The sequence below is a fragment of the Acinonyx jubatus genome, chromosome B4 (genome assembly GCF_027475565.1).
Source record: "Acinonyx jubatus isolate Ajub_Pintada_27869175 chromosome B4, VMU_Ajub_asm_v1.0, whole genome shotgun sequence".
In the NCBI taxonomy this organism is placed as follows: domain Eukaryota; kingdom Metazoa; phylum Chordata; class Mammalia; order Carnivora; family Felidae; genus Acinonyx; species Acinonyx jubatus.
Genome location: NC_069387.1, coordinates 14,992,825 through 15,006,634, shown reverse-complemented (window position 1 = coordinate 15,006,634; position 13,810 = coordinate 14,992,825). Strand labels below are relative to the sequence as shown.

At 43.9% G+C, this 13,810-nt stretch overlaps 1 protein-coding gene across 3 annotated transcripts in view; it reads right to left on the bottom strand.

Moving 5' to 3' along the window:
* The window catches only part of PTER (phosphotriesterase related), a 68,930-nt gene extending 59,209 nt beyond the window's left edge, over positions 1–9,721 (bottom strand). The window contains exon 1 of one of the 3 annotated variants that reach the window (XM_027073517.2): positions 9,568–9,721. The gene's annotated coding sequence lies outside the window, so the exon portion shown is untranslated. Of the gene's footprint in view, positions 1–2,338; positions 3,820–9,567 lie in introns of those variants that run through there. The other 2 variants (XM_053225353.1, XM_027073519.2) reach the window with 2 other exon arrangements.
* Between the last annotated feature and the right edge of the window lie 4,089 nt (positions 9,722–13,810).

Here is a 13,810-nt window from a genome sequence, read left to right as displayed (position 1 = left end):
AAATAACAATAATAATAATAATAATAATGCCTGGGAGGAATGAATTATGTCCAAAGGGGGCACTGCCGTGTGGTTTGCAGGACCCTTCCCCTCCCCGCACACCCACCAGATCAAATATGTCTGTAAGGTCAAAGGCTCAGTAATGCGAGTGCTCAAAACAGCAGGTTCTTTACTTCTTATACTCTAAGCTGCTCCAAAATAATTACACAAGACAAAGAGGAACACCTTGAAGATGAACTTCTCTGAATGAGAATGGGGCAAATTCAAAGCAATGTTGGGCCTTCGACTTATGCAGGAATGTGAGTGAGACTCACTAGAGAGGTCCAGGACAGTCCCTAATCCTCCCTGCGGAAGCTGGGGGGACTTGGATGGGCAGTGGCAGCAACAGGCTGGAGACGGGGCTTTGGAGTAACTTTCCTCAAAGTACATTCAGCAGAGATCTTTTCTTGCCTAGCGGCAATCTGTGAACACCCGTCTTGCAGGAGTAGAGGACATTTTTATAGAAAGTATTGGGCAGAAGGTATTCGCCAGGCATGGGACATTGGAAGCTAGCACCCTCTTCTTGAATTCCCATGTTAAATGGATTTGTATAGCTACAGGTGGAAAGTGTCTGAAGCTAAAAGACTCAACTGGGAGAAAATGCGGCCGGGGCAACTCCATGGCTGGTAGAAAGGCATTGACTCATGAAATGACAGACATGCCGTACTCCAGGGAGTGATAAATAAAAACATTTGTCAAATAATCTAGGTCACAACTAAGAAAGACACTCTCACAGCCTTTCCTAGATAAGGGTCTCAACAATACTTTTCTATGGCAACATTGGTAGTAAAAAAAAACCCCTTCTACTCACACATGTATTGTCTTATATATGCACTCATACTTCATTATTCAAATGTAATTTGTCCCTGAGCCCATGATGGGTGCATTGCAGGAGGCTATATATTTCATTCATGTCTTTTTTTAAGAAAAAAATCATTTCAGTTCAACTTTTTAATACGAGCATTTTCAAAAGCTTGCAAATGTGGAGAGAACAGTATAATGGACCTCTAGGTATCCATCACCCAGCTTCAACAATAAATTCTAATGAAAACAGTTTTTAAGGGGAAAATTAATGTTCCGCAGCTCATTCAAAACTACCAACCAATTATCCCAAATATTACTAACATACTCTTAGAGATCTATATAACAATCCTCTAAGGGTTTCTGGCTATTAATTAACTACATTTTTTAAAATTACAAAAACACTATTATTCTATTCTGAAGGAACATTGTAAAGCTTTCCAGAAACAACTATAGTACCCATACTAGAGGCAGGCAGGTAACAGTCAGATTGAGGTATTTGATACTTTCAGGTTCCCAATATTTTTTTTCAAATGTAAGAGCTTTTCTGGCTTCTTAGGCTCATCATCTCTCCTTAGAAACTCTCCTGCTTTCTTAGATGTTTTCAGCCGATAACATGAAGGCAAAAATGCTCGACACGTTTAACAACATGAGGGTAAGATGTTCCCCTCTAGGGGGGAGATCTGAGCTGGGACCACCGTGCTCTCTACATCCTGTTGCCCTTTTTGATGATACAAGCATGTGGACTAATCATAGCCAAGTTTTTGGTTCAGAGAGGAAATTCTGGGTAAAAATATTGGCGAGTTGTTATAACAAATATTTGGCTGGTGGTAGTTCAGATGGCAAGGTATACTTAATTATGTACACTTTAAGGTTAGCATCTTAATAAAGTATACAGAACTCACTTAATGTTGCTACAATGTTTATCAAATTACTTCATTGTTTTAGTCACAAGCATAAAGCCCTCCTCCAAGTAACGTTAAGAAGCTCCTATACTGAGTAGACCTCCAAACGCTTGTAGTCGTCAGCTGTCTGCTCAGATTTGATAAGCAACGAAAATAACTCCAAAACTGGTAGTTTCCACAGATCATTATTATAGTTCAGGAGTATGGGCTGAATTGTGCCGCCCCCCGCCCTCCCCACCCACCTTTATATGTTGGAGCCTTAACCTCAGAATGTAACTGGATTTGGACATAGGGCCTTTATGGAGGTAATTACATTAAAATGGAGTTTTGGGGGTGGGTCCTAATTCAATATGACCATTTTATATACTTACGAGCAGAAATTAGGACACAGACAACATAGACAAAGAGAAGACCAAGGGAGGACATAGGGACAGGTGGCCATCTACAAGCCAAGAGATGCCTCATAAGAGACCAAATCTACCAACACCTTGATCTTGGGCTTGTAGCTTCCGGAATTGCTGGCAAGTAAATATCTGTTGTCTAGGTCACCCAGCTGGTGCTACTTTGCTATCGCAACCCTAGCAAAGTAATACCTTCAGTATTGAGGTTGCCTAATCCAAGCTACAGAGTGGCCTTTAGTTACACCCGGGGAATCTGGGGCTAGAGTGAGCAGAAAATTTGTTCAAAGGGCTGGCCGGGCACGTGTGATTCAATCTAACCCTTTTCGACAAAGTTTAATGACAATCAGGTGATAGCTCAGTATATGGACTCAGCATTATTTACCTCAGTTATTTGTCAGGGTATAATAGGTCAGCTTGCTGAAAAGTTAATCAGATACTACACACAGATTGTGTAGAAGATAGCACGTGACATACCTCTGCACTGGGGGTTGGGCTTTCTATTTCCTCCAAACTTTAGAGAGCACGACTCATAACATTTAACTTTTCAGAGGTGTAATGAATATAGTAGATGACACACGTAGAAATGGGACAGTGTGAACATGATAACTTTAGGAATTTATGACAATATTTAAAATTTTTCAAAAATCAGTAGATATATAATGTTGAAAACAGTAAGCAGTACTAAGAAATCCTTGTTGGTACATAGTAATACCGAGGACTTTTCGGGTGCAGTGGACTTTCAATTACAAGGAAACATTAAATTAACAACAGTATTTACCAATATTCTCCTCAAAGTGCTTTTCAAACGCTAAATAATGACCCAATTAAGCCACTGCAAGATAAGCTGTTATTACTCTAGATTTAGTGAAAAGGACTAATAATTACTATTTTAACAGTTTCTGTGAAGAAAGACTCGATGTTTACTGAACACAACTCTGAGAACGCCCTATCGGTTTAGCGAGTAGAGAACAGAAAAACAAAAGGTTGATTAGTTAAGTGAATTCAGGGAAAGACAGAGTTGATTAAGAACGAAGAACCATGACCTGTGAAAACAGCAAATTTAATATGCAAAGCGGTGACCAAAATTGGCAGGAGGCTATTTATGAATACTGCCAATATTCAATGTGGCATACTGACAATGGAGAATCTGTGGTCATGCCCTCAACAACATAATTCATCACACTAGTGCTTGGGGCAGTCATGTCCAAGCAATTTATCATCATCATATTACTCGTCTGAGTAAGAGAGGGGGAGAACTTTGATTGTTAACCTCCAGGGAGAATGGATTTATAGCCAACATCCCTAGGAGCACCGCATGCATGGCTCTGCCCAAAGCAAAACACTCCCTGCTTCACTTCTTAACTCAGAGTAAAAGTGCGAACACACTGCCTCCAGGACAGTGAGAGCAAAACCCAGGTCTGATGCTTTTAGCGCAAAAGTAAGATAGCCAGGAAACCATACTTAAATATTCATTTAAAAATGAATGCCTTAAAAATGCCTTAAAAAATGCTTATGGATGAGGCATTTCCAATGTCCTTTGGTGACAAAATCATTTTTGAAATGCATCCGCGGATACGGACACTTGGGAAGAATTATCTCTTAACATTGAACCCATGAACATTTCTCTGTGTTGGAAAACTTGGAAGTGAGCTGACAATTAAAAAAAATAATATGTGTGTGTGTGTGTGTGTGTGTAGTGTTTTTCAAAATAGAAATGAGAGCCTTAATTCCTCTGGACATTGAGCCTTTATGTACTTTACACTTTAACAATGGCTGCCCTTACAGGGTATGATTGAACACCTAAATGCCATTTTGCCCCCTTTGATTAAAATCTTGAAGCTGAGTTGAGCGTTATGGAAACAAGTACCCTGCTGTTTACCAACAGTAAGAGGAACATGAGTCACAACAGCAAGACTTCCAGGGTGCCTTCTCTCTTAGGCTCCCACTGTATCTGGTAAACTGGAAATCAGTAATTCCTGGAGGCACATGGATCAGACCTTACCCGAGTACATTAGTCAGGATAGGCAAGGTTATGCTGTGGTAACAAACACATCTCCAAATCTGGAGGCCTAAACACAACAAAAGCTTATTTCTAGCTCTCTCTATGGCTAGCAGAGGTTGACAGGGGGCTCTGCTCACTGCCCTCATTTCATGAGCCAAGCTGACAGAACAACCACTATCTAGAAAATTGGTGGTCACTCTGGCAGAGGGAAAGAAAGTGTGACAGACTTCTCACTGGCTCTTAAAGCATCTACCTGGAAGTGACATTTCCCTCCACTCACATTGCATTGGTTAAAGCAAGTCACATCGCCATACCTCACTGGAAGGGGACAGAGAAATGGATAACACTCAACGGCTGCCATGAGGCAGAGGCATCTGTATTCAGGCAGATAGTGCCTTCATGAACAGACAGAACCACAGAGCCAGCTTATGCCAGGTGGCCAGGTGGGAGCAGGTATTTTATTTTTCTCCATCTTCCTTGTTTATTTTATTTATTTATTTATTTATTTATTTATTTATTTATTTATTATTTTGAAGTGAGGGAAGATGTCTATGAATGAGAAGTTTTTTTTTTTTTATAATGAAAGTCTTTTTAGAAAAACATGGATTACTGAAAATACACCCTAAAGAGTAGCTAAAGAAAAGAGAAGCATGAGGCCACATTTGGTGTGTGAAAAACGTGTACAACAATCATCTTCGGTCCTTCTATTAACAGTGAAGTTCATAGGGCTATGAGCAGGACACCACTGAATCAGGAATTAATTTTCCCATTGTCATTGTATGGCTCACTGGGGTATTTAAGACATTTGAGGAGAAAGACTCCTGATACAGTAATGCTATAGAACATATGGAAGTAAGGGTAGGCCTTTTCCAAGGCCAGTAGCTCCACCTATGTTACACCCCTTATTCTTTTCTCTTCAACCTCTAAAATCTTTACACAGGGGCTCTCTACCAACTATAATCCCAGCCAGGGCACTGAGGATACAACCATAGATTTCTCAAAACTCTAAATATTCCATCCCAGGGCGCTTGGGTGGTTTGATCAGTTACACAGCCGACTTGATTTCAGCACAGGTCATGATCTCACGATTCATGGCTTCAAGCCCCTCGTCAAGCTCTGTGCTGAGTGCAGAGTCTGCTTGAGATTCTCTCTCGGTGTGCCCCTCACCCACAAAGTTACATAAATAAACTTTAAAATAAACAAATGTTCTTTTCTCTGTTTCTATCTGGGTCAACGTTTAACTACTCACATTTCAACTGTATTAAATTGCATCGTTTCAGAAATTCTTTTCATTTCCGCCATATTCAAACTATTTTCTGCCCTTCACAGGGAAAGGGAAACTTGTCCAGTGAAACCTATCTTTCCCTTAAGTCACCCCCAGAATACACGCTGTGCTGGCCATCCTCCTTTGCTGGCTGCTACTCCACTAACCATTAAGCATTGGGCTCTTCGATACTGGGTCCAAGATCATCTTCCCTTCTCCACCTTTATTCTCTCCCTGGATCCTGTGACACATTTCCAATGATTCCCCAATAATTATCTGTGGCCCAGATCTCTCCTGTGAGCTACAGCATAATATACCCACCAGCCTATATGACATTTCCCCTTAGACAGCTGATAGACCCTGTAGGAGGCAGATACTACAATGACACCCAACAACCCCACCCCTCTTAGTATTCGCACCCCTGTGTTGTCCCCACCACCCCCACCCCTGACACTGCACCAGTGTTGATCTGTGTGATCAACAGCACACAGCAGAAGTGATGGTATGCTACTTCTGAGATCACGTTCTAAAAGAAGACTGGCTTCCATCTTGGGTTCTCTTTCCCTCTTGGAACGTTTGCCCTGGGGGAAGCTACATCATGAGTAGCCCTATGGAGAGGTCCATGTGGCAAGGAACTGAACTCTCTGGCCAACAGCCAACTTAAATCTGTCAACAGCCATGGAAGAAGCTAAGAAGCATATCTCACAGCTCCAGTCAAACCGTGACATGACCACAGCCCTGGCTGAAAGATTGACTGGAACGTTATGAAAGACCCTGAGCCGGAACCTCCCCAACTATGCTGTGTGCAAATTTCTGACCCATAGAACCTGAGGCAATGAATGTCTGTTGTTTTGCTCTGCTAAATTTTAGGGTAATTTTTCAGATGTAGTAATAGGTAACTAATCCACACACCACAGATTTAATATGTACCAAATGGAACTTTGCATCTCCCCTCCCCCAATTCCCAATTTGTTCTTTCTCTGGCCTTCTCCTTATTGATTAACATCCACATCTGCCCAGTTTCTGAGCCAGCATCTTGAGACTCATCCTTGGTTTCTCCTTATCTTTCACTATCATATCCCATTCATCAGCAAGCTCTACAGAATCAAAATCCAAAGCATTTATCACATCCATTCTTACAACAAATGGATCAAGGGCCCACTTTGCACAAGGCACAGCATCAGGTGCTAGAGAAACAGCCATAAATAAAACATGCACACCCTGCCCTCAAGTGGTTGACATTCTTATAGGAAGGAGTAAATAATTTATAAACAAAATGTGTAATATGTCATATGGGAATAAGTTGTATGCGGGAAAACTAAAGGGAACAGGAGGATGGGAATGCCAGGGTGTTCGAGGGGTGTTAGCATGTGATTTTAAATATGCTTGTCAGGGGGCAGCTGGGTGGCTCAGTTGGTTAAGCGTCCAAATCTTGATTTCAGTTCAGGTCATGATCTCGAAATTCATGAGATCGAGCCCCGTGTGGGGCTCTGCACTGACAGCATGAAGACTGCTTGGGATTCTCTCTCTCCCTCTGTTTCTCCTCCTCCTCCTCCTCCTCCTCCTCCTTCCTCTCTCTCTCTCTCTCAAAATCAATAAATACTCTTACTGCCACCCCAGCCTGAGCTACCTCTGCCTTTCACTTGGGCTGCATCATAGCCACCTTCACGTCACTCCCCTGCCCACAACCCTTCAGTGGCTTCCCGTTGCTGTGAGATGAACATCTAGAGACCTTACCAGGCTGCACAAAGCCCTGCATGACCTGGTCCCACCCTGTCTCTCCGACTTCATCTTGAACCAATCACCATCACAAAGACGTTCTGGTCATTTCCAGAACATGCCAAGTCCTTTCATGGCTCCTTTGCCCAAGCAGGTCCCACTGCAAGGAAGGAACTTCACTAGGTCCTTCGTATCCTTCCAAACCAGCAGGCCTTGGTGAGGACTCCTTTTCACCACCACATCTAAAGTGCCCCACCCACCTCTCTGCTCCATTTTCCTTTATCACAGCCCTCTGTTCACAACTTGTAGCTGTTGGTTAATTAATTTGTTTGTTAGTTCCTTCTTTGTTTGCTCAGGTCTCCCTGCCTCTAACCAGAATATATACCCCCGGAGGCTAGAATCCTCATCTGTCCTGTTCTGTATTGCAGCAGCCCCAGTATGTGTCCAGCTACACAACGCAAATTTATTGAATGAATAAACCAACCCTTCCTGACCACCCTGTAATTCCAACACCAAGTGTGACCAAAAATATCATTAAGTGGCAAAAGCGGAATATTATTTTCACAAATCTATAGGTTTTTCGATCTAGCAGAGACCTAGAGATCAATTACTTTCATGTGCCTAGAAAAGATAAGTAACTTGTGCAAAGTCACAGAGCTGGAATCGGAAATAGAATGAGATTCAACTCACGGGTCCTGAGTACCTGAAACTAGCAACTTGTCTTATAGCCCCCTCTACCCGCGTATCTTTAGTTCCTGTTGGACAGGGGGCATACTTGTGAAAAACAAAGTACACGGGGGCTCAGTGGTAGGAGCACAGGTTTTGAGTTAGAAAGACATGGGTTTTATCCCCCTAAACTTTCCAGCAGTGTGGCCTCACCCCTATGCCTTAACTTCCTCTTCAGTATCACGAGAACACCTCAAGGAGCAGTGTAAAGTGTGAACTTCTAGGGCACAGAGCTGGAAGAAGACCCTTGGTGATTAGCTTTCACTAATGTTGAAAAACATAGGCGTGGGCATTCCTCTTCCGATTCTAAGATCCAGGAATGGGAATAAAATGCATTTTGCATGCATTTGCATTTTGCAATAAAAATGCATGCCCCAATCTATACTACATACATTTTTGTAACTTCCATAAGAATAAAGCAACATCCAGCCTCCACACATGGAAAACGTAATTTCACAGAGCAGCGCGCTGTGAATTTTGTGTTCCAATTCTCCTGTTTTCTGAAATTAAGTTGCTGCCTTGCTCTCCACAGCAAGTTGTCCGATCCCTTTTTCTTTGCAGCGTGCACTGAGATTTCTTTTTAAAAAGGGGTTCATGGGGCGCCTGGGTGGCGCAGTCGGTTAAGCGTCCGACTTCAGCCAGGTCACGATCTCGCGGTCCGTGAGTTCGAGCCCCGCGTCAGGCTCTGGGCTGATGGCTCAGAGCCTGGAGCCTGTTTCCGATTCTGTGTCTCCCTCTCTCTGCCCCTCCCCCGTTCATGCTCTGTCTCTCTCTGTCCCAAAAATAAATAAACGTTGAAAAAAAAATTTAAAAAAAATAAAAAGGGGTTCATTATTTCCGGAATTACATCAGGCCTTTAGGATAACTGCTGAACACCCCTGCTGTCTGTGCAAAACAAGACGCAACTGGCCAAGTCGGTGTCAGAAGTGTTAGCTCGCTTCTCTCACTGATGCTCATTCTATTTGACAATGACTGCGATGGTCCTTTCGGATAGGAGCAAACGCTTGTCGTTTTCGTCCAGTGTGGCAGTGATTTGAGGGCGAATGGACACGTTTTTACACAAGGCGGAAGCTCTCCTCTGTAAATGTGTCCCCCTCGGAGGTGTCCCTGCAACCCGAGGCGCCTCCACAAATATCACAACATTGCGGCTGTAAACACAGCGCTCTTATCTGTAAGGGAGGCGCACCTATGTGTGTTTGGAATATCTTTACAACAGAAGAACCATGAGACGGTAAAATAAAAGGCAAGGCTGAGGCTCAAGGCTTAGAGGTATGATTTCAAAGCTCAGGAAAGGAGAACCAGCATGTTAGAGAAGCCCCCCCCCCACCCCCACCCCCAGCCCAACGGCCCAACGACAACCCCTGCAGCATTTCTGTCCAGCAACACTGGGCTGGAGCCACGCGGGGCCCCCCGGGGCCTCGCTCCTCGTGGGACTCTCGGCTTCGGGTTTCAAGCCAGGCTTCGCTGCACTTTAGACTTTGGGGTAACCAACCACCCACTTCCAACACAGACCAGCCTCCTAGGCCTCGCGCAGCCTCACGATCCGCGCGTCTTTGCAGGGCGTCTGGAGAAAGGCAGCAGCTCGCCAAAGCGCGGATCGCTTTCAACCTCTCTCCCCCAGGGGGACCATCGCCGGGGCGGCTCCCCTGCTCACCCCACCCTTCCCACCCGGCTCACAGCCCCCACGCCCCCGCCCCGGCTCCCGCGCACCTTCCCTCCGCTCGCTGCGCGCCGCCTTCGCCCCCGGGGCCCTCGGCGGGGCCAGCGGGCAGGGCCTTTAAGGTCTCCCCACTCCCCTCCCGCTTCACGCTCGGGGCTAGTTTTCTCCCCGCCCCCAGGTCCCAGGGCAGGGTTCCGAGGGTCCCGGCCACGCCCCACTCTGCCCTAGGTCACGCCCTGTGGCTCTTGCCACGCCCCACCCGGCCCTAGGTCACGCCCCGCGGGCCCAGGACCCGCCCCGCCCGCCGCCTGTCCAAGTCCGGGTTCACTCCTGTCGGCTGCCTGTCCTAACCTTGAAGCGGGCAGTAGGCTGGTAGCTGCAGGATCCGTTCAGCTGCCGCACTGGAAGCCTACTTTCTCTGCGTGAGAGTCTATTGTAGATACTCCCCCCGCCCCCCAATATCCCGGGAGGAGAGGTTTCTCGTCTCCCTGGAGTTCAGCTGAGTCGAAAGAATTAGGGGCTAGATCCCCCAAGGGGAAAGGAAGCAGCTGCATTTTCCCCAGACCCCAGGTCTCTGTAGAAAAGCCTGGAACATGGAGGCTTTAGTAGCTATTGTAGCTTCCTCCAAGGATAACGGATCAGAGGGGGTGCACTGGCAGTTTGGTATCTTGAACAGGATTTGGATAATCATTCCGAACGCAAAGCGACTTTGGGTTGATTGTCCATTGTTTCATGTCCCTGGACCTGAGGTTTCTCATCCTTACCAGCAGAGTCTGGACGCTTGAAGTGGCCCTACGCTTCAGTGTCAGTTGGCTTAGGGAAAGTGAGTGCACCTGTCGACCAAACCTAGTGCTGGGAACAGTCGCGGCGATACAGGACAATACCCTTAGGTATTACACTGTATTCAATTAATTTTATCCTGAATTCTGGGGAAAAGAGGATGCGTACTCAGATGGCAAGAATCTCCAGGTGTCGTTTGGAAGGAAGGTAAACGTTTAATAATTAACGATAATAATGATGATGATGATACTTCCTGAAGCCAATTCTCCTCCTCTAGGTACTGTGTGTAGGTTATCTTGCTTAATTTTTTAGAACAGCCTACATGTGGTGGAATCGTTTCCTCTTCCAATTACGGGTAAGAAAACAGGCCAGGGCTAGAACGTGCTGTGGTCGATGTCACTACACCACACCTTCCCGGTAGAGAACAGGGCACTTTGGTAAGACGCTAGGTACTAAACTGATATATTTCAGTCAGAAAAAGAAGAGAAAAGGAAATGAAGGTGTGTGTGTGTGTCTGTGTGTGTGTGTGTCTGTGTTTTAAGGAGGGTAAAACTATAACTTGGTTGGTGAAGGACAGGCAGGGGGACAAGACTGAAGGAGAGCAATGTTCCTTAAGGAGGTGGCTGCTTAAATCCTAGGAACAGGGAAGGGAATAAAAATAGGGCCCAAGAGTGAGAGAGATAAGAATAAATGTAGAGGTTAAGAACTCTAGAGGAAAGAGTATTGAGAGAGTTCAATATCACTAGGGATGACTGGGGCTCACACGGAGATTGTTTAGTGAGTAGATGGATGGAGGGAAGCTTCTAGAGAGATTTCAGTGCTGGCTACCCCTTTGATTGCCCGTGCTGCAACCATGAAGCCATATAAATGTGTACCTGACAATGGCTGTTAAAGAGAGGACTAAAAGTCCATCATTTATAATGCTTTGCATTTTACTAGTCTATGCTGCCAGAAGTGAAATTATACACAAGATTCATGTTAAAAAATGATGTCAGCTTTTCTTTATGGAAGTTGCTAAATCCTCCACCGCCCACATTGCACCCATTGTACAAGGTTTGTGACGGATTTCACATGCAGGCTCTCACTTGTATGGCTTTACTCCCTAAAGACGGTGTTAAAGAGAGGCTAGTGTAGATTTTATTTCTCTTTGAAAGAAATCGCTTCAAGGAAACTTCCAATTAATACGTAGAAGTCTTATATTGGGAATTTTATCCAACTATTGTGAACACATCTGTTCGAACAAAGGGAGAGAAATCCACAGCAATCCAGTGTGCAACAGTGAAAAACGTTGATGTCATCCAGTATTTGAGTATATACTGTATGATTCCATTTCACATCATAGGTGATTTAAGCAGTACTGTTGGTGAAGCAGCAAATGCTGTCTTACTGAAAAATAATTAAAATAAACATTGTCCCGTGCTGGCCCCCAAATCCGCTAGGCTTGAGGATAGGCAGGCAAGAATGGATGAAAGGGGTCCTGTATGGTGTTATGCTGTCCAAAATGATAATCTGTTATCAAGCCGTGTGCCCAACTTCATTTTTCAGCCTTTCCTCCTGGAAAAGCTTAACTTGGAGATAGTTTTTGAAACCTAGAACATCAATGTACTGCCATAGCCTGTGATGAAATAGCTGAGTTAAAAATCATATTATTAAGGAACCAAAGGTTTCCAAATCAATCTGTCAGAGAAGGGTTTAGTTCAAACGTGCTCTCATATCCACAGTACCTGCTTTTCATTTTCATGGTATCTTTGAAGTTTGGTAGTACTTGTACTCAGAAACCCTAAATTGGCAGAGAGAACGAAATCAAAACCAAACATCCAAACCCCTCGCTGGTTGGGTTAAACTTCTGGAAAGCACTCAGGTTTTCATCACCTTAGTTAGTTGTTTTAAATATTTACACAAAAATAGTCTATAGGGAAAAAGAAAAAAAAAAAGCCAAAGAGGTAAATATAAAGTAAGCCAGATAATTATCGGATGAGCAGCAGAAAAAAAAAAAAGCACAGCCAATGATATCAGTTTGTAAATGGTGTGGCTGTCGGCTTTTAACTGTTAATTGGAAGTTCAAGTTGACAGTGCTACAGAGATTTTCTTGGTTTAATTTTTAGTCATGGTGTGATAAACTAGTCCCATCATTTCCAGGAGATCTATTAGATACCAATATCACAAGAGGGCCAGGACAGAACTTTCATCACACATTTTTCTATCAAATTCCTATCCTTTATACCTCCCAGAGAACACAAGTAATTACTCAGTATATTTTGGTACTTCATTTAGAGGCAAAGGAAGAATGAAATTAAAACTTTTCTAGTTCTTAAAGAGCTAAACTGAAAACACATAATCCCCCAATGCCAGAGACTTTTTAATGGAGACTCTCCCTTTACAAATCAGCCTTTACAACCTTTTGTAGAAGCCAAGGATAAGTTGGTCTTTGGAACTGTTACCACTTTACAGCCACTGTGAAACACAGTAGAACAGTTCCTCAAAAAATTAAGCATGGAATTAACAAACGATCCAGCAGCTCCACGTCTGGGTGTATATCCAAAAAAGGTGAAAGCAGGGACGTGAACAGGTATTTGTACACCCATGCTGGTAACACTATTATTCGCAATAGTCAAAAGGTGGCGATTCGACCCAAGTGTCCATTGGTGGATGAATGCATAAACAAAATGTGGTCTGTGCATCCAGTGGAACGTTGAAGACATTATGCTAAGTGAAATAAGTCAGACGCTAAAGGACAAATATTGGATGCTTCCACTTCCAGCGGTCAAATTCATGAAGACAGAACGTAGAATGGTGGTTCTCCGAGGCTGGAGGGAGGGGCAAGGAGGAGTTCGTGTTTAATGGGTACAGAGTTTCGGTTTGGGAAGCTGAAAAAAAATGGAGGTGGAGTGTGGTGACAGTAGACCAACAGTGTGAGCCTACTTAATGCTGTTGAACCGCACACTTAAAGATGTTAAATTTCACGTTGTGAGTATTTTCCCATAATAAAAAATTTTGACCCTGAGACAGCTGTTTGTAACTTGTAAAAAGATGACGTGAATTTAGAACACCTGTTACTCTCACTAGATTTGCTACTATAAATAAAAGGTCATAAGGTTCAATTTTGTCATTAATTTAAAAAAATATTTATTTATTTACTTATTTATTTATTTATTTATTTATTTATTTGTTTGTTTGTTTAGAGACACAGAGCGTCAGTAGGGGAGGGGCAGGGAGAGAGGGAGACACAGAATCCGAAGCAGGCTCCAGGCTCCAAGCTGTCAGCACAGAGCCCCACACAGGCCTCGAACTTACAAACCATGAGAACATGACCTAAGCCGAAGTCGGATGCTTAACTGACTGGGCCACCCAGGTACCCCCCCCCCCCAAAAAAAAAACCCTTTTAAATTGAATTTCCTTTTTTTTTTTTTTCCTCTTGCCTAACAATTTCTTTTGGTGTTTATGACAGACTCAATTTTATTCAGTGGCTAGGTGCTCACTAAAGTCACGTCCTCCTTCTCCTGGGCAGGTAGC